The sequence below is a fragment of the Pelodiscus sinensis genome, chromosome 10, assembly GCF_049634645.1.
Source record: "Pelodiscus sinensis isolate JC-2024 chromosome 10, ASM4963464v1, whole genome shotgun sequence".
NCBI lineage: Eukaryota > Metazoa > Chordata > Testudines > Trionychidae > Pelodiscus > Pelodiscus sinensis.
The window spans coordinates 41,916,497-41,940,751 of record NC_134720.1 but is presented as its reverse complement, the minus strand read 5'-3'; the positions used below and the strand labels follow the sequence as shown (position 1 = coordinate 41,940,751).

The window sequence follows — 24,255 nt, the reverse complement described above, 5'->3', positions numbered from 1 at the left end:
GAGTTGCAAAGGATGCAGCATTTTTTATTGTTCTGTTTACATTTCTCTCCCTCTCCCACACACGTCCTAAGAGCAAGGCAGCACCTAAATGTTCCATTCTATTACCATTTCTAAACAAAGGGGAAATTATAATGGTTTGCATGTTCTTTTACAACTGTGCAGAGAGTGTATTTTTCCTCTGACGACTATGCTGTTAGTTTTTCCAGCAATGAAAAAAGAAGCATGAAGCAACAAAGAAAAGGTTCGTTCCAGCAGCTGAGTACTGACATTCTGCATTTGGCAACATGATTCTTTCTGATTTTAAGCTTTTAGCACCTACTAAAGTGTTTTGTGGCTTTTCAGGTACCAAAATTTTATCACATCACCTTCTGTTGATATATATATATATATGTATGTATGTATTTAAGCTTCTAAGAGTTAAGGGAATGACAGTTTTGAAAATTTTTCTTCTTTTTTGAAAGAAACCAACAGTCAGAAACAGTGCAAAAATGACTGGAATACAATCTTTTTCACACTCACTTTTCAACAACTGCTTTTAGTGGGGAGAGGCAGTTAGTTCCATTTTATGTTTTCCTATAACTATTCATTGTGCTCAATTATGTGTAGCAATTTAAATGGGCTGTTTCCCAAAGAATCAATCACAGTTCACCTAATTTATCTGTAGCATAACCCAAATGTAAAATGTAGGAGTTTCCATCCCTTAAAAAAAAGCACTAAAATTGCCTAGGTTTTAAGTTAGAAAAATGCAAGCAAATGTAAGCAATTTTGGTTGTTTTTTTGGGTCTTAGGAAGTCATGGATGAAGAATGAAGGGAAATATAGTTGGCTAAGGCGTATAACTAGGTTTCAATTTTTTTTTCTTTGTTGAAGGAGAAAAGGTAAATGTTGACTGATATCCAGATACATGATAAAGTGTAAATGTAATACAATGAAAAAAAATCAAACAACAAAGCAGATATATAGCAGGCGCACCTGAAAATTGAGTATTTTCCATCAACACAAATTAAGCGTACCATGACATTTAAAAGCTATCACATGCCAAAGTATCCTTGGGAAGTTCTTGCAACACAATGAGAACGTAGGTGTGTCCAACACACTTGCTGCACAATAATCATCTAACACATTCATGGATCTTCACTAGCCACTATAATTAACACTTGCTACACATCCAGGTCTTATCTGAATAATACATTCCCCAAGAAATCACAAGCCAACACTCAGAAAACTGATCATTAGACACCTATCAGTCAAACAACTGTATGCTAGTCAGTTCACACAAGTCTACAACATTCCAAACTCCTAAAATCCAAATACAGTAAGACCAGGTCTATACAGTACTAGGCCTGAAAGTTCGGCTTAAGGTATGTAAACAGTGTAGCTCGAGTACACATACCTTAAGCCAGTGGTCACCAACCAGTAGATCGGGATCTACCGGTCGATCTTGGAGCCTCTGACAGGTGATCTTGACTGGTTTGGCCAAGAGGCTGTCAAGTCCTGGCACTTCAGCTGCCCCTCCCACTACTGTTGCACATCTGCTGCCCTTTGCCTTGGAGCTGCCTCCTCCCACCCCCGGGAGCCTCCTGCTTGCTGTGCAGGTCAGGGCAGGGAGAAGAGTGGCGCTGATGTCAAGGTGCCCCCTTTCCCAGCCTGTATCTTATCTCCACAGAGAAGAGAGGGGGCACAACAGGACTTGTGATGGCCCCACTGCACCACCATCCAGGAGCCACCTGAGGTAAGCAGTGTCCAGTCAGAGCCCACATCTTGAAACCCTACCCCAATCATAAACCCCCTCCTGTACCCCTAACCCTAAGCACCACTGCACCCAAATACCCTCCCAGAGCCTGCACCTAGAACTCCCTCAAGTACCCCAACTGCCTGCCCCAAGCTCAGCTCAGAGCCCCTCTCGCACTCCAAATAACCTTAGCCCAAGACCAGAGCCTACAACCCAACCCACTGCCCCTGCCTGGTGAAAGTGAGGGAGGATGGGGGAGGTAGGGAGGATGGAATGAGCAGGGGTGGGGCCTTGGAGAAGGGGCACAAATGAGGCGGGACAAGGTTATTTGGCTCAAGGTTATTTGGCTACTTAAAATCAGGAATAAGGGATCTTCCAGAAAAGGCTTTATTTTCCGAAAGATCCTGTCTAGACAGGCGCTTTTCTCCGGCAAAACACCGAGCCGGAAAAAAGCGGCAGCCATGTTCATGCAAATGCCGCGGGGATATTTAAATCCCCCGCGGCATTTGCAATTCTGACTGGTCTCATTAGCATCCCTTTTCCGGAAAAGGGTGCCAATGTAGACACAGCCTAGAAGAACAATCTCTGGCGCAGCAAGTGGCCTAAGATCCCAAGCTCCTGAAAATCCACATCAGATCACTGATGGTCTTTCACCATCTACAATCTCTTCATAAGAAGCATCCTACAATCTGGCTCGCATCATACAAAGCATGGATGATGCTGCAGGCCCAGTATTAGCGCATCAACTCACATAGTCAACTCAAACATACCATACAGACCTAGGCCCATACAACGGAAGGACAGAGAGGAAGCCACAGGGACGCTGAAACTAATTGTATAGTGGGAGGCACTAGGAGCCATTGAACCAAACTGTAAACACCATATATAATGGAAACCATTTCAAGAAGCAGCACCTCTAGTTCCAGCCCCTATCAGGAGTGTTCCAGTACCACCTCATATGCAAGAGGGGTCACTGTGAACCAAAATCCTCAGAGGATATCCAGCAGTTTTGCAGATCCAGAGAGTAGACCAAATGAGCATCTCCAAAGACACGGTTCCCTACAGGGGCTGCCTCGGGTGCCATCTGAAAGTTAAAAAGCGCTCAAGTTTTATTTTCTTTAGAGACTTCCAAGAGAATAACTCTGATGCACTGACCCTATTACTCTCTCTGTCAGGGTGGCTGGCAGACTTTGCTGGGCTCTGGGCAAGGTGCGGGATGGAGCAGTTCTGGGCTTCTGAAAGGGGCGAGGCCTTGGGCAGGAGGGATAGAGCTGGGGGCTAGTCTCTCCTAGCCAGCACTTCAGTCCTGCTTGCCATGCCTCACCAGGGGCTCTAGCCACTGCCATTGCTGTTGTAGTGTTAGCAACAACCAGGAGCCTTGGGCTCTTTTAAATCAGCAGGCCCTGGAGCAGCTGCTCCCTTTCCCCCAACTGGCAGGCCTGCCTCCTCATTTCTGTATTGACACTGAAACAAGTTATTCTTTAGACCTGGTTTTAGGACTGGTTAGGTCTAAGGGGAACATCTTATTTCTCCCTGGACTGCATTCTGCCTCTTCCAGGATGAGATCAGAACCTTGCCCTAGTACCTAAAGAAAATGAGTGAATTTATGAAGATGCACCCTGGAAATGCATGATCCCAAATCAAATTCCATTTACCCCTGGATTATTGTCATTCATGATACACTATAGAATGGCACGCTGAAAAATCTCATTCAATACACAGCAAGCCACCCACTCAGCAACAGAGATCGCCAAGCATACATCACCCCAGTGATCTGTCCCTCTTGGACAGTATCATGAAGATTGCAGAATCAGACCCAATAGTTCAGTCTTCCTCTTTGAACATCTCCCTACAACAGCTCCAAGTTCCTAAGGGTGCACCTACACAGCAGCGATTAACTCAAAATAAGATACGCAAATTGAGCTACAGGCAGTCCCCGGGTTACGTACAAGATAGGGATTGTAGGTTTGTTCTTAAGATGAATCTGTATGTAAGTCGGAACTGGCATCAGCCGCTGCTGAAACTGATCAGTTTCAACAGCGGCTGAATCTGGACACCAGTTCCACTTACATACAGATTCAACTTAAGAACCCCAGGCGTCCCCAAGTCAGCTGCTGCTGAAACTGATCAGCAGCTGATTCCAGGAAGCCCAGGGCAGAGCAACTCTGTCTCGGGCTTCCTGTAGTCAGCCGCTGGTCAGTTTCAGCAGCGGCTGACTTGGGGGCGCCTGGGGCAGAGCAGCTCCGGTGCTGCTGGGTTGGTCCAGTAGCGCGGCCGTTCCTCGGCGCTACTGGACCAACCCAGCAGCATCCCAGCTGCTCTGCCCCAGGCATCCTGATTCAGCCTCTGCTGAGACTGATCAGCAGCAGCTGAATCAGGACGCCTGGGGCAGAGCAGCTGGGGTGCTGCCGGGCTGGTCCAGTAGCACCAAGGAGCAGTGCTGCGGGACCAACCGGCAGTACCCCACCTGCTCTACTACAGGCCCCCGGCTTTGCTCCACGTCTCCCATGTCTGCTGGAGGGGCACTAGCTGCGTCCCCCCCCAGAAGACCAGGGAGACGCTGAGCAAAGCCACGGAGGACCTGGGCCAGACCCGCTGCACTTCCAGATCAGCTGGAAGCGCCGCGGGTCGGGCCCGGTCCTCAGCGGCTTTGCTCAGCGTCTCCCGGACCAGGGAGACGCTGAGCAAAGCGGCTGAGGACCCGGCCGGACCCGCGGCGCTTCCAGCTGATCTGGAAGCGGCCGCGGGTCCGGCCCCGGGTGCTCCGCCACTTTGCTCAGCGTCTCCCTGGTCTGCGGACCAGGGAGACGCTGAGCAAAGCCGCTGAGGACCCGGCGTGACCCGCGGCGCTTCCAGCTGATCTGGAAGCGGCCGCGGGTCCAGCCCCGGGTCCTCCGCCGCTTTGCTCCCCATCTCCCTGGTCTGCTGGCTCCCCCAGGAGACCAGGGAGACAGGGAGCAGCTTTTCTCGCCCCAGAGGAGGCAGGCGGCGGGACCAGGCATCCCGCCGCTCCAGTCCTCCGGGGTGAGAAATCCCCGTTCATAACTGCGGATCCGACATAAGTCGGATCCGCGTAACTCGGGGACTGCCTGTACATTAATTGCATAGCTTGTTTCGAAATAGCTTATTCTGACATAGGGAGCGTCTACACAGCACTTATTTAGAAATAGAAAACTCTTCCTCCAACTTCCCTTACTCCTCATACAATGAGGGTTACAGGAGTCGGAGTAAGAAGTCCTCCCAGCTTGACAATAGTTTGACACTATTTCAAAATAACTGCCTGCTGTGTAGAGACGACTAAGTTATTTCGGAATAGTACTAGTTATTTTGAAATAGTGTTGCACTGTAGACGTACCCTAAGGGACTACTGCACTCATGACTTCCAAAGACTGTTAGAACAATGGAAAGGTCATGTTCAATAGCGAAATTCACCTGTGCAGAAAACAGCTTTTTCTTGGCAACAGGCCTCCCATTCTGGTCCTTGTTCCCAGAAGAAGATTAACAAATGAGAAAAACTTGAAGGTAAAATGTAAAATCCACTACTTTGACATAGTTAATGCTATTTCAAAATAATAGGACAATAGTTCAGTTGGAGGTGAGACAGAGAATAAGGTAAATTATTAGTGATTTTGGTTGTCCACTTTGATAAACTCTTTAAAGGGGTCTGATTTTCAGAAAACACTCAGCATTTGAAAAACCAGGCATTTCTAAAGGAGCCTCGACTTTGAAGCACCAAAAATCACTAGTCACTTCTGAAAATCCTGGCTGACATTCTTATGTGAAAACGTGATAGATAGCTGAATAACTTAGCAAACACACTGATTTTTATCTCGATTATAAGATCCCAATCAGGCACTTCACTATTGTATATTATTTGTAATGCAGTAGCACTTACAACCCAAATGTGCGAGGCATTATAGAAATAAACAGGGGAGCAAAAGGGACACAGCTGCCCTGGGGCTCTGGCGGCAATTTAAAAGTCCCTGCAATTCCAGGCCACTGCCACCACAGCAGCAGTAGAAGCCAGAGCCCTTGCCCCTTAAAACCATGGCTGGATCTCTGGGCAATGCAGAGGGCTGGGTGGAGGAGGCGAGGCCCTAGCCCTGCTCCTTCCCAGAGGGCCAGGAGCCAAGCTTCCACCCCTACCCCCCAACCTTGTCCAGGGCCCAGTGAAGTCTGTCACCAGTTCTGAAAACACAGAGCAAAGACTAGGTCCCGGTTCGAAAAGTTTAATTTCAATATTATAAAAAGTAAATAGTAAAGTCCATGTGATATTTCAGTGCTATAATCAATTTTCTTCCTAGGATTTGGAACAGAAATTTCAGAAGGTACAGAAAGGTCTTTTATGCAATAAACTCTACTCACTTTCTAAGCTAGTTAACATAGCAACATGGTGCTATTCCGTTAACAGTAAAGGTACAGAAGCTTCAGAGGGGTAGCTGAGTTACTCTGTACAAGAAACTTAAAAACAACAACAAATAGTTTGGTAGCACTTTAAAGACTAACAAAACATGTAGGATGGTATCTTGAGCTTTCGTGGGCACAGCCCACTTCTTCAAATGACTGGAGCATTGGATATCCAGGACCAAAATAAATAGGGAAGAAGGGATGGAGAGTGGAAAAAGGAAAAAATGGGAAGAGGTAACAAGAAGAGGTAGTGGGTAAAAAATAACAAGGGTAAAGCTGAGCTGGAATGTAATAAGAAAAACAAATAGTTTCTAAGTACCTAAAGGCTGTATAGTCAAAAGAGGCAGATAAGAACCATTACTTAGCAAACATCAAATGGTCAGGCAGCACTTAAGGCCTGACAAAATATGTAGATGGTATCATGAGATTCTACATAGACAAAGGACCATTGTCACCTTCATTGTTTAGTAGGTTGATAATGACCCAGCCATCCAGTATCTTTATTCAGTCCACCAGTATGAGAATCAAACTTGTGAATGAGTTGTAGTTCCAGTCCTTCCCTGTGTATTTGGCTTGTAACAAAATAGCTACTTGAAGATCTGTTAATGAATGCCCAGGGAGATAAAAGTGTGTGAGAGAGAACACATACTCTTGCATAAAGCCTGCTGGTTGTGAATAAATGCCATTCAAGACACCCCTAATGATCCATGGGGATCATTAGTATCTACCTTTCAGACAGAGCTCAGGTAAAAAAAAAGATACATGGGAAGACATGGTGATGTCAGGTTTCTTTGTTTTATGGAGAGGAGAAGAGGGGCTCAGATATCTTATTTCACGTATAACATAGGAGTGTTATGGATAGAATTATTGCCTCTTCCTTTAGTCTCCTAAATTACAGCCAACAGCTCATTCAGACTACAACCTCTATTAATGCTAGAGAGGAGAAAAAAACAGGTTGTGAAAATTGTCTAAGCATAAAGCAAGAATAAAACACACTTCCGATGTCCATACAAATGACAGAGCAACAAACAGGTGATGGAACATTAGCACACGCTGGCTGAGTGTCTGTGGAATTGAATCTGAGCTGCCACAAAGTGGAATATATAGAATCTAGACATGAAATTACCTTCCTTCATCCAAATTAGAAGACAGTTTTAATTAATTCCATTCTGAAAGGGACCTGAGCAAATATCAATTTGCCTTTGTTCAACAGCAGAGCTAGAAAAGAGTCTCACTGAGTGAAATTTGCCCAGCAACACAGATGCTGCTGTAGGAGCCAGACACAGCTGACAGCTGCAGAGCACACAGAGGTGGTGGGGGGGAGGGTGATGGGAAGAGGTGGTAGAACTATGGCTATCCTACCTGTCTTTTGGAGATCTCAATTCTTCACAGGGAAGTGTGGTCATGTGGCCAGGAGGTGGAATTTTGTTTCGTTCAACTTTTGAGGTTTCAATATTTGTTCTCATTCAGTATTGGTATTAAAAAAAACAACACCAAGAATGTTTGTGTGCAAATGTAATTTTCAAAATATCTGTTTTAGAAGCAAAACCCAAGGGAAGGGAGGCATGACTCACAGCAGAATGTTTCATCCCACATCACTTAAATTCAGGGAGCTCTTTCACTTGAACATGAGTCTTCCGTATTCCAGGCCAACATGCTAGCCACAGGTTCTTTACCTGTCTCTCACATTCACAACCGGCCTTAGAGGTAAGCTTGCCTGCAGTGCGGCAGAGCTACTGGCCATGAACAACTGTGCAGGTGTGCATAGTTCCAGAGCTATGACTCATGGAGTAGCATCCCATATCTGGAGCACAGAGTTCATATATTTTATCATCAAAAAGTGTGGATTTATAGACCCCAAAACTTAAAAAAAAAAACATTTAATTTTGACCAAATTTTGTTGGATGCAACTTATTGGTGGGGAAGGAGGGCAGAAAAGAAAGAGCTATTCAAAATAGCCAATAACCCCTTGTGGGGATAGGTGGCGCTCTCTTGTCCCTAGTGTAGACATTTCCATAGAGATCCCGAAGCGGAGCCTCAGCTATTCCAACTCCTATTCCTATGCATTATCCCCAAACCATCTTCTCCCAGACTTTATTCCAACCCTCTTTCCCATCTAGTCCCTGTATGAGTCCCTTGCATAACACCCAGGGGTGAGCCTAGGCAGACTAGGCAGTCGCCTAGGGTGCCACCGGCCCAGGGTGCCCGATGATGACGTCACAGGGCACCCAGGCAACCGATGATTATGTCATGGTCATTGACGGCCATGCAGGCGGGAGCGCCGATCGCGCCTTCCACCTGGGGTGCCAGCTGTCGCAGCCAGCCTCGAGCCACTCCTGATAACACCCATTAATTAGGGCGGTGTCCATATGTAAGACAAAAAAGAAATACTTCCCTAATGAAACAATGATGGGGCTAACACTAATAAGCAATAGCAAGCAATATATTCAGCATCTTTTATTGATACTGTTTTATAGCACAGAGAAATGTAAGGAACTCTATACCACCGATTAAATGGCTAGAACAGTAGGCTAAATTTACCCAACAGTGGTGACTGTTCAGAGGCTAGTCTGTTATCCAAGTGATATACAAATACTATAAAAGGAGGAAGGAAATGGGATTAGTGGGTAAAGCTAGGAATCAGAACCCTGCTACTGACATATGAATTCTTCGGAGTTATCAGATGTTAGTTGGGGCATGACCAAGACACTATACTGTCTATACTGGGCCATGTCTTCTATGTTGTTAAGTCTCACATTTTTCTTTTTGGAGTTGTGCTTGATGGAGCCCCGCTTTACACATTGCCCCAACTGTCCAAATGCCCATCATGCCGAAGCTTTTGCTTCATTCTTAACATGACCCCATATTTCCATTTTCTTTCCTGACATGATGCTTGACAATGCCTTAATTTTCCTGTTTAAAAAAACAAAAATCAAACAAACAAAAACATTTTCCGCTTTCTCCTACCCTTTGTCTGTCCTGTCTATTTAGATTTAGATGGTAAATCTTCTGAGCAAAAATTGTCTCTAGATATATGTACAATAGCTAACACAATGGGGCCTTAGCAAGAGCCTTAGTTATTATTTGTACTACAGTAATACCCAATCACTCTGTGGCACATATGAATATTTAGCTACTTCAGGCTCGATTATTTAGAGTCTGAACGGATTTCAAGAAGGTTGTTATAACAGTATGACAGTATGACCAGAAACATCCCAAAGCAGCAAGTCTTTTGCAAAAAGTAAAAAAGAAGTTTGACCTCACAAACAGTACAAAAAAGAAAGCATGTTATTTGGTAATAGTATCCAACTTTGAGATGAAGGAAAAGAGGACTGGATTTTATAGCTAGCCATTAAATCAGATTGTGTAAATGTTTTGCAAAAAAGACGTGAAGTGGGATCTATGAAGAGATCTTATGGTGAGTGCAATTTAGATTCATTTCTCAGAATGTTGACATTAAAGTTCCCCCTTGGCACAATCTGCATCATCAACTGTGAGCCAAATCAGTTCAAGCCTGTAAAGCAGAATTTCTCTTCAGGTATGCCTAGACTACGTCCCTTTTTCGGTAAAGGGATGTAAATTAGGCATGTCAATATTGCAAATGAAGCCAGGATTTAAATAGCCCGTGCTTCATTTGCATAATGGCAGCTGCCACTTTATGCACCAGTGGGCGCCATGGAGCCTGCGGGCACCACGTTGGGGACCACTGCTTTGGGGGAAAGAACCATGTCGGTCAGTATAAGAAAGTAACTAAGAAGCATATAAACTGTACCTGACAGTGAACAATATGAGCTCTTTATGTATGAAGATTATATTGGTGTCTGCTAAATATAACATAGTGAAGTCTTTTTATTCAGAGCCAAGGCAGAAGATGGGCCAGCAACATTACAACATCCCCATACTGTGCTGTCAGTATGCTTACACCTGTGGTGGACACAGCAGCTGTAGAAAGCAAGAGGATAATTCAGAATCTACACCCATTCAGTCTTTAGCCTAAAAAATGCATTTGACGACAATTTTTTTCAATTAATCCCAGCTGCATGAAAGCTCATTGCTCAGCTGACACCAGATGTTAACAAGCATTTTAGATGCTAGTTGGCCAAAGCAAAGCTTTACATTCAACTCATTATTCTGTTTGTTTATAACATGATTATATGCAGCTTTTCAAAGTTACCAACCCCACATTTTCAGGAACTATTATAAGCATCTTAAGAAGTCTGAGAGGGATAGTCATGTTAGTCTGTAACTTTAAAAACAGTGAGTTGTCCTGCAGCACCTTACAGACTAACAAATATATATACATATATAGTATCATGAGCTTTGAAAGGCAAAACCTACTTCGTCAGATGAAGTGGAGTAGAAATAACAGAAACCAAGATATATATTATAGACCAAAAAGTTCCTGTCAATTGTAGGTCCGGTGCTAATGAGGTTAATTATGTAGGCTGGAAATGTCTTGGTTTCTGTTATTTTCACTTCAGCTCATCTGATGAAGAGGCTTTACCCACAAAAGCTCATGATATAATATATTTTTGTTAGTCTCTAAGGTGTGACAGGACCACTCATTATTCCAGGCATCCATGTGCACAACCCTATTGCTTTGGAGAAAATATGAACATAAATAAAGCCTAATTCAGGTGAAAATCAGGTCCCCAGCCTGCTAGCTGGAGAAGCAGAGAAACTTCTCTGTTACCTCCTGCTGCCGCCCTCACATAATAGAGGCAGGAGATGGTAGGGTGTAGACACAAGGAGGAGTGAATGGAAAGGAAAAGTGGGGAGCACAGTGTCCCTGACTGGTAGAGAGGGGAAAGGAACTAGGGCAGGAGGAGGTCAAAGCTCCTGTCACGATGGAGGCGGTAAGGTAATTTGCACAGAGTGCCTGACACAGAGCTGTGGTGGGAAATAAACACATTTACCAATTCCCAGTTCCAGACCCACCAACCTGGCATCCTTCTACACTTGATACTTAAGTTGATGGCTAAATTGTGCACTCTTGTCATCATATACAGAGTTTCAATTTTTTGTCAGGACCTCTCTAATATCTCCATAGCGACCTCAGAACTTGACTCAGGTTTATAGTAAAAAATAAAACAATCAGCAGGGACATCTCAGACATTATGTGATGGGTTTGCAAAACTATTCCTCATGCCCTCAGACACTTATAAGTAAGGCTGCCCAGATAATCATCTTTCTGACTCTGCTTAGCATTTCCAACTTACTTTATTTGATCTTTAGTTCTATTCCTATACCCTGTAAATTTATTTCCCATTGTTAACTAATTTATGGGAACTGGGACTGCATGAAATATACACCTCTTAAAGTAGCATGTTTCTGATTCTGAACCAATACAATGTTAGTAACTCACTTGCTTTGGCTATTAAAGGGCCAAGGAAGACATGTGAGGTCTAGGTTAGAAACTAAAACATAACCCTAGGACATCTTAATTTTCTATTATGCCTAAAAGGTAAGTGAGCTAATGTAGCATTTATTTTAAATAAAACACTATTTCTGGGGATCAATTCATCCTTGATTAAAAGGACACCAGATGGTTAGATTTTTTAAATGGTTTCTTTAAATGTACAGAAAAATACTTCACATCTGTAAAGAAGAAATATGTGCTCTGGCTTGAAAAAAAAACCCTCCCTTGTTTTCTTCTTTCTGATCCAGAGAGAAACCGCACACGCTGTGCGAAAAACATTAAAGTTTCATACATTCGCACACAAACTGACATTTGCAATATATTTTCCACACAATTATCTATGTACGCTGAAAAACTTCCATAAAGCTCCATTTCAGAAACAACTTATCCTGTATGGTGATGTATTTGTAGGATGTAATAGTCTTTTTCATATTCTAAGCAATATAAATGTTTCCCCTCCAGCAACATTGTCACTTTTGACCAATGTGAGAACTCATGAGTAGAAATGAGGCAGATGCTTAAGACATAAGGTCAGTAAGAAAATTTCTCAATTGGAACATTTTAATTAGGTCCACCCATGAAAATAAACTGCAAGGAGCTACAAGAAAGAAAATGAAAGGCAAGAATTTTTTAAATATAATTAGAAACTTGTGGGAAAAGAAGAAAATAAGGGTCAAAGATTTCTACAATGCTTTTGTAAAGTAAAATCCTTCCAACTGTCATTCCCCCACACATGTAGTGTCAAGTGATCTTTAATTCTGTTCTATAATTAAAGCTTTTAAGATAAACCATGTAGAAAATAATACAATTAAACAAATGTGTAAACTGATAGTACATCTCATTGTAATTCCTCCTCAACATATAAAAGTAACCGGTAGAGACAGCAATATGGGACCTCCTTTCTGAATGAAATTCAGGTACCATTTTGGACAAACATTCTGTTCGGGTTTCTTATGCCACTGTCCTCACTGTCCTATCTGGGCACTATCCGTTAGTACATTAAATGATGCGGTTACACATCCACCACATGCAATTCATTCTTCTTCTCAAGGTTCCTCCCCACATCTGCTATGTTTACACTGCAGAGGAAGAATCAGAGGCAAAACCTTGGAACAGTTTCCAAAAAAGTGGACTCGTTCTTTCGGCATCCCTGTATATACCTCATTGTATGAGGTTTTTTCGAAATTTGGCCCTGTGTAGATGCACCAAATTTCAGAAAAACCTCTTCCAAAAAAAAAAGCGGGAAAAGATATGCAAATTGTGGTTTGCAATTTGCATATCTTTTTCTGATATAACTCTGCAGTCTAGACATAGCCCCACACACCTCCTTAGGGAGAACTGCGTGTGCAATGGAGTGTACCAGTTTCCAGCAGAAAAGGGGAGTTCAAAACCTGAATTATTTTTTTCCCAAGAGCCTTTGCTAATCCAATCAGAAAATGTGTGTTATATCCTGCAATGCCTAATTCATTAAAAAAAGATCATGATGACAAATGAAGTGCCCAATAGCCATCATACAACAGAGGCAACTGTGATTTAGTGCTTGGGAATCTACATATGCAAGGTTTTGCCTCTGATCCTTCCTCTGATGGATTTGTGACTACGGGTAATTCCCTGAACAGCCCCTCCCCACCCAGTTTCATTATCATCTTGGGGTTTTGTTTTGTCTGATTTTCTTAGAAAATGTCAATTCCATCTGAATGAAAGTTTTCCTGGGAAATGTCTGTTTTCTATGACATTTTCCTCAAAAAAATAAAAACTGAACATTTTAGTTTTCAGCAACCAAAACTTTTATCTATCTATCTATCTAACTATCAACTAAATACTGAAAAAGTTTAGTTGTTTGGATGAACATTTTCAATACCTGCCCACCCCTCCACTCCCCAGCAATTTTTGCCCTACCAGCCAAATTTTCTCAGTATTCAGTTCCTAAAACAAAATTAAGAAAAACAACAAAAAACAACAAAAAGAGGGAAAGTTTAGTTTCCAAGTTTCTGAGGAAGCAGGAGGAGAAGGTTACCAAACCTTGGAAATTTTGGAGAAACATTTTTTTCCATAGGAAAAATAATTTCCTGCTTAGTTGTAATGCTCATTATTTTTGTGAAGTGTTAAAATATATGGATGAAAGATACTGTTATTTTTAGCAATACTGTGTGTTCTATTAGCAATATTTTTATTCACAATTTATATTGTAATAGTGTGACAAAGTGGGAATTTTCGGTAGTATTTTTATGAATCTTGTTTGTGACTCGCCTATATGCAACTTTGTTACCCAGTGAGCAGAAAAGAAGTATTTGCTCTCAGGACTGGCAAATTAGGCAAGCAACTTTCTGACCAAACAGAAATGAACACACTTTCCCCACTCCTTCACTGGGGTTCCGCCCCTCCATTCATTCCCTGCTCTCACCAACCCTCACTCAATTTTCACTAGGCTGGGAATGGTTCTGTTGCAAGCGGGTGTTACTCACCACTACTAGCTAAGAGACATAGGTATGACTGTCACCTCGTTGTCTGAGATTAAAGAGGTCCCTGGAAAAAAAACTGATTGAAGCTGATTATCACTAGAGAATTTGAAAGGCCTATGGCAAAGCCCGTCACCAGGACAGTGGCACCTAGTAACCAATGATCCATAGGGAGATAGCAATCCTGATCGCTCAGCAGGGAAGTTAAGCAACATCCTTCAGCTCAAAAACAAAAATACTAAGAACCTGTGAGGCAAGGGGGATAGGAGTTGAAACAAGTTGGGGCTCCCTCTCCAGGAGTCTAACCATGGAGGTCAGACAGGTAGACAGTTTGAACAATGGGCTCATTACAGCTTGTCTGGCTTCTAGGCTAACCAGAATGGTCTATGCTTTAACCTTCAGTTCAGGGTTGTACACTGTGTTCTAGTTGGCTAATAAACCCTACTGTTTTGACACTGCTGTTTGAGTCACAGCAAATGCTTTCAAGCTACACAGTGTTCTTCTTTAGGTCTGAGGGGAAAGTACACAGTGTGTCACAGCTAAATACAAGGTGAAACAGATGCATTCACATAAACATTTCACACATATTGTAAGGTGAAGTGGTCCATTAAGACCTCAGTAGTCACAGGATGAAACAGAAGGTTAGTTACAGATTGTTGTAACAAGCCATAAATCCAATATCTTCATTAAGAGCATGATTTTATACAGACAGCCCTAGTCCTAAAAAGAATAAACTATTATGGAAATAGCCACAAGTACCTATCCAGTGCTTTTCACCTGCAAAGCTCATCACAAACATTAATGAATTTGAACCACAATTAGGCATGGAAGCTAGTCATGCCTTGACTGCAAACACAGTTCTGCTGCCTTGAAGTGTGGCTTTGGGAGGTCACTTAGGACACATCCCTCAGCAAGTGGAAACCTTGTGCTCCCAGCCTAGCAATGAGAACGACTAACATTTGCTCTCCTTTTTATGCTCTCCATATTTCCATTCCCTGGTGCAGAAAAGAGGGATACGAATACTAGCTTCAGTAATTTAACTTAGTTATGTTGCTGAACAAAGATGTTAGCATTGAAGGTGAAGCAAGGAACAGAGTGGTAATGAAATCATTTTCAGTCCAGAACAAGAGGGAAAACCAAAGTGTTTACTCCTCCTCCCCTTTAGCTTCACCATGAGTCAAATTATGAGGATTAAGCAATTAAGTATGAGGATTAAAAGTGTGTATAACAAGTTTAAAGAACTGATGTACGTGAGATGAGACAGTAAATTTGTGTATAACAAGTTTAAAGAACTGATGTGAGATGAGACAGAAAAAAAAAACCTGTTAATTATCCAGCATGTTAGAGAAATGGGGAGGGGAGTGGGTTGCCGGTTAAAAAATATTCTGGTTAGCCAAGGGGAGGGATAGCTCAGTGGTTTGAGCATTGGCCTGCTAAACCCAGGGTTTATGAGTTCAATCTTTTCAGAAGCCATTTGGTGCAAAAATTCATCAGGGATGGTACTTGGCTCTGCTGTGAAGGCAGGGAACTGGACTCGATGACCTTTCAAGGTTCGTTCCAGTTCCAGGAGATAGGCAATCTCCATTATAATAATTTAATATAATAACCAAGAAGTATATATTTTACCAATGGAATACCAATTTTTAAATTCCAATAAAATGAAAAAAGCATAAAATAGTAAACACGTACTCACCAATCCAGTAGTAGTAGTACTGCACTACAAAGTGGTTTGTTTCTTGAAGCACTTAGGTGTAATTAGGTAAGCTTTTCTATACAGCACGTTATCTTATAACTCTAGATAAGCAGTACAGGGTGTACACCCAAATCACTAAAAATATATATAATTCTAAAACTATTCAGAACATGATTTAATCTTTCTTTGATGACTCAGAAGGCACTTCAGGATTTTGCAGTGCCTCGGGGTCACCATTATCAACATCAATTATCATTGTAGATGAAGAAGGCATAAGAGATTGAGCTGAATCTGTAATGACCCTGTGAGACATCCTGGAAGCTGCTTTTTTCAATAAATCCCTGATTTCAGCTTGCTTACTTGCCTTCTGCTTCCTTCACATAAAACTAGAGTGAAGAATATACAATTGCATAACATGCTGGGCAGTATACTAGCTCCTGTTACTATATCGAAGATTTGTATTGGGAGATAATAGAAATACCAATTAATTCAGCTTTCTGGTTAACTGTGTGTCAGATAACAGCTTTTACTGTACTCCATATTGTAGGTCTATATAACACTTCTTGAAATCTAGTATAAAGAGAAATGATGAAGGGATTTTGCTGTCTTTCAATACACACCATCATTTATAATAGTGATGAACGGTAGGATTTTTTGCAAGATTGTATTTTTACTCTGATATATATTATATTCTATGCCAAAATCTTTGCACTATTAATTTCCACCAACCCTCATCTTGTGAACATGTAGTCCTCATCAAAAGCTGGAAATCAAAGGATAAACTGACTAATGAAAGCAAGCAGGCTTAAAATAATAAGAATAAAAAAAAAACCCTAAGGGAGTTAAAAATGCTTTTCTAATATTTGTTGGCAAGAGAACTAAAATGCTAAAATGCTTATAAATGCCAACTAATGCTGAACTTTATCTTGCACAACTAAGAAGAAAAGCTTTCTTCTCTGAAAGCCATATTAAGAAGGCTGAAGTGTAAAAACCTTGATGAAATGAAATCAAAGGCTTTTCTTTAAAAAAAAAAATCTATTTTTACCCCTTTATTCCTTACATCCCTTTTCTCTCCTACAGAAAGTGCTTCTTAAAAACACTATAATGTGCAACCACAGGAATTCTGACCTCGCAAAAGCCCAGCTGTTGTGGCTAGTATAAAATACGGAAGTGTTTTATAAGGGGAGATTTTCATGTCAATAGCTCTTGTACTCCCAATTCTTTTAGGAAACCTTTGGAAATGTACCCCATAAAGCATATATGAGGTGAATAGAGTTCTTCCTTTGGAAGGGGTTGACAACTGCTAGATACCTCTCTGTTCCATAGTAGCAAATGTGACATTTAAACAGTGATACTATATTACTTGATGGTAACAGGCACTCCTACCAGTAGCAGTTTTCCTGAACATACCAAGTTTGTTGCTCCACAGGATATAATCTATGCTAGCAAATGGCTCCCAGGCTAGGCAGGATACTTCCGTGCCAGCCTAAAAGATGGTTTTGATTGACACTTGGCCCCCATACTGAAAGATAAGCTTTATTAATAGTATCAACATAAGAGGTGAAGTTGAGGCTATTATAGACTATATGACAGGGGTTTGCTTGGAATTGTTATATGATGTGTTGGTTTTATAATTTTTATAATGGAGATTGCCTATCTCCTAGAACTGGAAGGGACCTTGATAGGTCATCAGGTCCAGTCCCCTGCCTTCACAGCAGGACCAAGTACCATCCCTGACAAATTTTTGCCCCAAATCCCTAAATGGCCTCTGCAAAGTCTGAACTCACAACCCTGGGTTTAGCAGGCCAATGCTCAAACCACTGAGCTATCCCTCCCACCACTGAGCCTACCAACTTGCCCTCTGAGGCATCTCTGCACCCTGTCCTGCCGGGCCAGAAGTTCTGGTCTCCCCAGCCAAGGCACAGATCTGAGGTAACCACCTTCTCTCTCCTTCAAAGCAACACAAGCGCTGAACCAACTCAGTTCTGGGAGGGCTCAGCTATTAGGTGACAGCACCCAGGAACTGAGCCCTAAAGAGGACCAAATCCCAAAATGAAGGTTTTATACAGAGAAAGCTTACAGGTTTTCCCTCCTTATCAATGAAAGAGAGCTATGTACAGCGGTTGCTTCCCCCTCCCTGCCCCCCGGTAATAATTATTTATATTGGGCTTGATAATAAACAGTGTTTTCTAAATGATAAAAAGTAGGATTTAAGTGATTGCAAGTGATAACAGATGAACGAAAGTAAGTTTCTAAGACAAAAAAACAAAACAAAACACTTCTGCTAATCCTAATACACCAAGACTAGGTCTACACTAGGGGGCAAAGTTGAACTAAGGTATGCAACTCCCTCTACATGAATAGCGTAGCTGGAGTCAAAGTAGCCTAGTCTGACTTGCTGTGGCATCCACAGTGTGTGTGAGATGGGAGAATCTCTCCCATTGACTTCCCTTAGTTTTGGTGACCCGGTGGTGTACTGAGTTGACAACAGTATGATCAGCGGTCGATTTAGTGCGTCCTTACTAGATCCACTAAATTGATCCCTACGAGATGAAACTCCTGGTTGGTGTAGACAAGGCCTAAGAAACTTCTTACATGCAAATTCTTACCTTAACAGTTGTTCTAATTCTCTCTTTCACAAGCTAGGTGGTCTCCTAACTTGGGCCCACACCTTCCTCATGTTCAGTCCAGATGTTTCCAGCAGGTATCTTGGATAATAAATAGATATCTCATGGTCACTCCCCTATTGGTTGGTTCCCCCTTTATATCATTTTTGTCCAAGGTGGGAATTCTTTGTGCTCAGTTCAAATTTCTCTCATTTTTTAGAGGAAAAGTACCGGATCCAAAATGGGTTCCAGCATCAGATGGCCTGGCCACATGCCCTTCTAGGACCAACCACAGTCTGGGCTTACAGGAAAAACAAAACCATTTACAAATCCTTACCTTGACTACCAAAACATTAAGTTTCCGGAGCATCAGTAATGGCCCTCATTAGTGCATTTAGAATTACAAACAGATCTACACTTCATATTTCTAACTTCACATACAAAAAGGATGTATGCAAAAATATACAATTTTAACTTTTCATCATGTAACATATCATGTTTAAAGTCTCAGGGGGTGGCCATGTTAGTCTCTGAAAACATAATGAGTAGTCCTGTCAAAAATCTGTTAAGCCACGGGACTACTTGATGGTATTGCATGATGTATTTTGCCTAGCATGCCATCCAGTTATGCATATTCATAAGCCAATTTACGTAAAGCATGAGGGGCGTGAAAGAGGCCTCTTCACCTTAAATACATTAAAGGTGGATATAGACATAGGGATTACCTTTTGGCTCATTATCTTCCAATAGAGAAGGCAAGCAAGTATACCTCAAATGCAGGGAAGGAAGTACTGCCAGCAGTGTTGAACTTTCTAGAAAGATCATCTCTTCCCCACAAAAGCTCATCACACACACACACACACACACACACACACCCATCCACCCACCACTAGCCTCCATCAGTGGCCAGTGCTTGGCTATCTGCAAACTAAACCTTGGTTTAGCAAGGGTCGCTGTTTAGCAAGGGTCATGGATGAGTGTACTCTCCAACGTACTCTGGCAGGGCATCTAATCCTTCCTTTCCCCACAACAGTACAGTTTTGGCACTAGGAATTTTAACTGAGTCCTAAAGATTCAGCCTAACGTTGAGAACTAAATTTGAGTTCTCAACCTGAGACACCAGGGGCCTGGCCTCCCGTTAGATACAGTGGCATACAAAAGTCAAAGTGACTGTATTGATGTCAATGAAATTACACCAGTGAAAGTAAAAAATAAATCTATTTCAAGGAACTGATTCACACAAAAGTTACGTACTCACAAGACCCGTTAGCACTAATAGCAAGGGCAGCTGTAAAGCAGGCCTCAAAAATCAGGCCTATGACACCTCAGGTTAGGCACTCTAAACTGGTTGATAGTTATGTATATTTTGTGCCAGCATCCGGAATGGAATGCACTACTATGTTCTGGAGTAACTGCATCTGTATTTCTGAAGCTCTATATTTTGAGTTATATTCTACTTTTACTGTATAAAATACAATAAGAAGCATCCTGGGTCTTTCTCCACTTATTTGCTTTCCCCGATAGCCCACTGTTGGACTCCAAATTTCCCATGATGGTGTAATGTCATTCATGATAGTGAGGAACAAAATCATGTTAAAAATGTGAATTTTGCAAAACATGGAGAATCACAGAGAACACCAAGATATTTGCTATTTGTTTTTTGCTCACTCTAGGTAGCTGGTTCAGATTTATTGCAAACAAGGTGTACTGTTACCTACCCATGTGGGAGGCAATAAACATTAAACAGGAAATGTATATCTTGTGTGAGTTACTGTGGGTTGGTAGTAGTGAGAAATTTTGTCAATGACTTTCCATATGGTACCGATGCCTCATCTCTCACCAACCAACCAGTTTATTGAGGAGATACAAACATCAGGTTGTCATGGGAACAAAACTGTTTGATATGCTGCATCTCTCTCAGATTCCAGGACTGCAGGAGCTCTGAGTTCCTTGTAAGCCTGTCTAGAATACACACAGAGTGTGACAGTTTAAACAGAAGTGGCCAAATTAATCCATGGTGTAGCTACCATGAAGTTATTTTTTCAACCTGTAGGAGGCAGTGTCAGCCAGAGCTTATACTGATCCCTTCATTACTCACCACCAGCAAGAGAAGACTTGTGTCCAGCAACTCCCTACTCTGCATTAAAAGTTACCTTCTTCACTTCATGGCTTCAAAAGTAGTTAGGGAAATCCTTCTCCCAGAAGGAAGAGCCTATGCTAGATCTCAGAGAGATGGTCAGAAGGAAGCCAAACTCAAATGGATCAAGCAAATGGTCTGGTATCACTTTATAGACTAACAAAACATGTAGATGGTATCATGAGCTTTTGTGGGCACAGCCCACAGCTCACGATACCATCTACATGTTTTGTTAGTCTATAAAGTGATACCAGACCATTTGCTTGCTGTTTTCTTTTCTGTAACAGACTAACTCGGCTACCTCCTGAAGCTCCTCAAATGGATCTGTGGAGGTTAATCCAAACGTTTGTACAGTGCACTGGCCTAGGTCCTGAACTTGCACACATGGAAGTCAGAGATTTGTTACTGAATTCAGTGGAACAAGATGAGGAAGAAAAATCCATAAACAGCAGACACCTGTAACCAAGGTATTTATCACAGAAGTTGCTCTTTTAATTCAAGTGCTAAAAGTTTGTGTTTTTTCCCTGCTCACAACTGATTTATATAAGAGGCCACATTTCATTATATTTGGAACTCACCATCTCCCCCTTTTCCTTTTCAGTTCAAATTGCTTATTACACCTGTGATTAAAAAGAAATGCCATGTTTGGGGGGGAACAAAAGGTTAATCTGATCTAGGTAAAAATGTGAGGTGCAAGAAAGAGAATCTAAGGATCATTATTTTGATCTACTATGTTACTAACATTTTGAAAGAAAGCAACAAAAATGTGAATCATACTACACTGGCTAATTGATGGCCTACGTAAACTACAGATGTTAATTCTGTCATCAGAGTGCCACACTTAATTAGGTCCCAGTGATTCACTGGAGCAAAACCTTACAGATAGGGCATGATTTTTCTGAATCTGTGGCTTGACTTGTGCGTACATTATTAAATTAATGTGACCCAACTGCATAAGAGATTTTTTTTTTCAAATAAAGGCAGCCCCTGGCTAAAAGAATAATTACCACTGCAAAACTGTTAGATTACAAAGAACTTCAGAATTCATTCCATTTAGCTTTGCTAAGAAACACTTATAAGTATGCACATCCCTGAAGATGGGGATGGGGTGCCCATTTTTCTGCTATTGAGCAACACTTCACATTATCTTTTCATGCTTTTCTTTTAGAATTAAAGTCTATACTGTGATTAACTCCTAAAATGAATCAATATATATTTTCCAGTGGAAGCAAAGGCACAACCCTATTTTGTCTTCAACTACAGAAAAGCTGAGTTTTAGATGAGCACAGTTCTCCTATTCCTGTGAAATTTGCAATTAGGCATAACTTTTCCCACTTCCAGTCACTGCACTGTATTTTAGAATCACATAGCAAGTTGTTCTGTATTTACTTAAATCACTACTGTGTTGAAATACATTTCTATAGAAGTCTGAAATGCAAAACCAACACTGGAAAGGAGATCTACAAATTCATCACACGTGCCCCTTCCACCTTTCATTTTTCTCATGTGCCTTAATCAGTAAACTGGCTCAGTATCTGATAAGGCGGAAGGTTAGGCAAAATAAACAGCACAATGGCTAAAAGCAACACAAAATATTTTTTCACTAAGGGCAAATTGCGTAGCTTATTTCAAGGTTATTTCAAAACAGCTTATTTCAACAAATCCCCTAACCTTTGTGGAACCAGGGTTATAGGAATGCTGGAATAGTGTGCATTCCACTAATTCAAAATATATTTTGAGATAATGGGCGCATTTAAAGATGTGGAATTGCTATTTCAGGATACATCCGGTATCCAAAAACAGCCCTGCTGTCTAGTCATAGCCTAAGACATGAGCTATATGTTCAAAATTAAGGTAGGAAATCTGAATTCTTCGCATGCCATCAAATGCTGCTCACAGCATATACAATGCTTTGCTGTCCTGGCCAAATCTTTGCACATCCTCTATGCTGTAAAGTCCCATGAGAAAAAGCCCAGCAAAGAAATACCTGAGCGATACAGTATGAAAAAAATTAAATATGCAATTAACAGTAAGAACAATACTGCACCTCATGCCAGCTTTGGCTTGCAAATAAAACGTACTAGTTATATGCAAGAAAATTGGCTACATTAGTTGGATGGTTACCACACATGCCAAAGGAAAGGCTGTGTCTTGTTGTCTTGAGTATATTTCATTCCTATCTCTCTGTATGGTTGTTACAGCATAATGTAGTACTATATTGCTATAGTATAGAAATGTAGCCCAATCTAGTGAACTAAACATGATGCTTACAATCAGGAACCCATTCACACTTTTGCTCCTGATGCATTGTGGAGTCTCGAATACAGATTTTGACTGCTCTAGGTCAGACTCAAGTTATGGCATTGCATATCCTAGGAAAAAAATCACCCAGTGCAAGTGTGACATTCCCATATTGTAAGCATCACATCTGAACACTCATACCACACTTTTCCCCAGCTCCCAGCATAGTTAGGGAAAAGCAGTATGGCCAGGATAGGCTACACCATGCTGACACCAATCTCTAATGTTGTTCCCATCCCTGGTAGTTGATTTAAGTTAGAGAATGTCTACTGCTGAGTTGAAGACAGATTTTTTTCCTTAGCACCCAAATAAAAAATAAAACCACTTAGAAGACCTGGCACCATCTCCTATACACACATTACAGCAGAGCATAAAAGGATGTGCAAATACATACCAAAACAAGACAGGTAAAATATGCTTCATTAACCATAAAGCTATATCTTCACTCTCCCACCTGAGTCAGTCTCTCTGTGTGTCAAATTTTGCTGTTCCTGCTCAGTCTAAACTCCCACTGAAACTTGTAGCCATGTCAATCAAGGTTGGATAAAAGTAGATGTTTATCATCACCACATTTGCACTTCTCGCACAGCAGTGCATCAAGGTAATCTGGCACTCACTCTACTATAACTGAGTTCCAGATAGGTGAAATTGAACGCCTTTATGAAGAGGCCACTCCTTTATACTCCTGCATGAAGGGAACATGCGGGCTCCAAAACAGGCCAATGTTGGAAGAAGCCATGAAGAGTGGAATGGGGGCTCTGAATCTATGCTTCACAAATCCAGTGAACAGAGAATCCCTAGCCCAGAGATAGCTGTTGGCAATTCCAACCCACTGGACTGAAGCAGCACCACAGATGGTTTGATAATGCTTCCCCAAAGATTCTCCCTCAAACTCAGTGGATAACACCAACACATCACTGTGGGATTGTTCTTGTTCCTGGCACTGTACCCTGCAAGTCAGTTCTACTGCATGCCTAAAGGGTTTAGGAGCACAATCCCCATACTCCTAAATCCCTCATGTGTTTCTGAAAATCCTGCTTCCTGTGTTTATATGTAATATGGGTAGGACTCTCATTCACACAATATTGGATCAAAATAGTCAAGTTCAGTTTCATCAAACAACAACTAACAGAAGCCTTACATTAGTTTCCAAGGATACAATACCAGATCCAGAAATATTTTTGATAACAGGAATCCATTATATTGAAGACATTAGAGAAATACCATTTTATTATAATCCCAAGAAACAAAATTAAGATTAAGAAATGCTGACAACAGCCAGTTGCTTGTTCAATTACCACAGAGTCATATTAAGAATGTTGTATAGTGTTACTAATTATGGTTTTATACCTTGTAGCAAACTAGAAAGTAAGTGAAGGTCTACACCATAGGTTGTTATCCCCAGGACAATATTGTTGGTGTTTCTTTGGAAACATTCTCACTCTCCTTTTTAGTGCTTTTGAACAGCATATATTTTGTGATCCAGTGTGGAAAAATGTTAC

At 41.5% G+C, this 24,255-nt stretch overlaps 1 protein-coding gene across 15 annotated transcripts in view; it reads right to left on the bottom strand.

The window, feature by feature from the left end:
- NAALADL2 (N-acetylated alpha-linked acidic dipeptidase like 2) overlaps nucleotides 1-24,255 on the bottom strand; it is a 978,641-nt gene that overhangs the window by 687,881 nt on the left and 266,505 nt on the right. For 6 of the 15 annotated variants that reach the window (XM_075937998.1, XM_075938000.1, XM_075937987.1 and 3 more), the window contains one exon: nucleotides 18,319-18,417. The exons of the other annotated variants lie outside the window; for them this stretch is intronic. The gene's annotated coding sequence lies outside the window, so the exon portion shown is untranslated. The remainder of the gene's footprint in view (nucleotides 1-18,318; nucleotides 18,418-24,255) is intronic. 15 annotated transcript variants of the gene reach the window in all.